The sequence below is a fragment of the Nelumbo nucifera genome, chromosome 4, assembly GCF_055504915.1.
Source record: "Nelumbo nucifera cultivar China Antique chromosome 4, China Antique-T2T, whole genome shotgun sequence".
NCBI classification, from domain to species: Eukaryota; Viridiplantae; Streptophyta; class Magnoliopsida; order Proteales; family Nelumbonaceae; genus Nelumbo; species Nelumbo nucifera.
In genome coordinates, this window is record NC_142652.1 from 46,919,962 (window position 1) to 46,921,096 (window position 1,135).

The following is a 1,135-nucleotide window of genomic DNA, read 5'->3' on the forward strand; positions in this document are numbered from 1 at the left end:
CTTCTTTCTTCCCTTGTTCTGGAATTATTACTCTACTCAAAAAGACGCATCTGAAGACGTTTGAAACTCGACAACTGACTTGGATATTCAAATTTTCTGATTTCTATTTTACTGGGGGGGGGGCGGGGGGCGGCATCCAGAATTAAGTAACTTTCACAGAAGCCAATCAAGCTGCGGACTGGGTGGCGAACCAATCTCTTCATCTCCTCTTAACACTCAGTTTTTGCTCTTCCTTGCTCTTCCTTGTGTAGTTCCTCCTATTTCTAAAAAAAAAGGAATTAAATAACTACTGTATCATGATTTTGAATGGTCGTGGAATAGAATTTAGAGCCCAAGGTTTAAAGTAGCGATACAACACTCCTGATGTAGAGTATATTGTATCTGTATTCATGGTCATAGATATGGGATACACCACAACTAGGTATATATTCCACGAGTCGTGTGTATCAACATGATACCATATTGTGTCGTATTGGTGGATACAGTCTGATATGCATCGATACAGAAATGTTTTGGTGCCCAGTTTGATGAATAAAACATATTTATCATTTAAAAAATAATGGTATTATTTATTTAAAAATACTAAATAAATAAAATTTTTCAAAACTTTAACAAAAATTGAAATAGAGTGATAATTAAAGTGTGCATTTCTCATGCATTTCCATAGCATGTTCAAGTGTTTTGTATGCATTTCCCTAGTATATCCAAGTGTTTTCATGTCTTTCATATGTATCCATGTATTTCCAAAGTATATTTGTATCTGTATCTGAGATGCTTGATATGGCATCTGATACCAATACTTTGATTTTTGAAGCAAATAAGAGCTAATTGAGAGAGGTTAAATATATAGCAAACAAGAGGTAAATCACAGAATATGTACAACTATGTATACAATGGATGGTTGGTATGGGGGGGGGGGGGATATAGCGGTTTGGATGAGTTGGAGACAAAATCATGCACATCGGGTTGAGCTATATATTATGAGTGAACACACCAATATTCAATATAGATGGGGCCCATAATGAAAATTGGCGTGTTCACTAGGGTGCAAATGGATCGAATCATGACTTGATCTGAAGTTTGATCTTTTTTTTTTTTGGATTCGGATATTCCCATTTTAGATCTTTGGATCAGA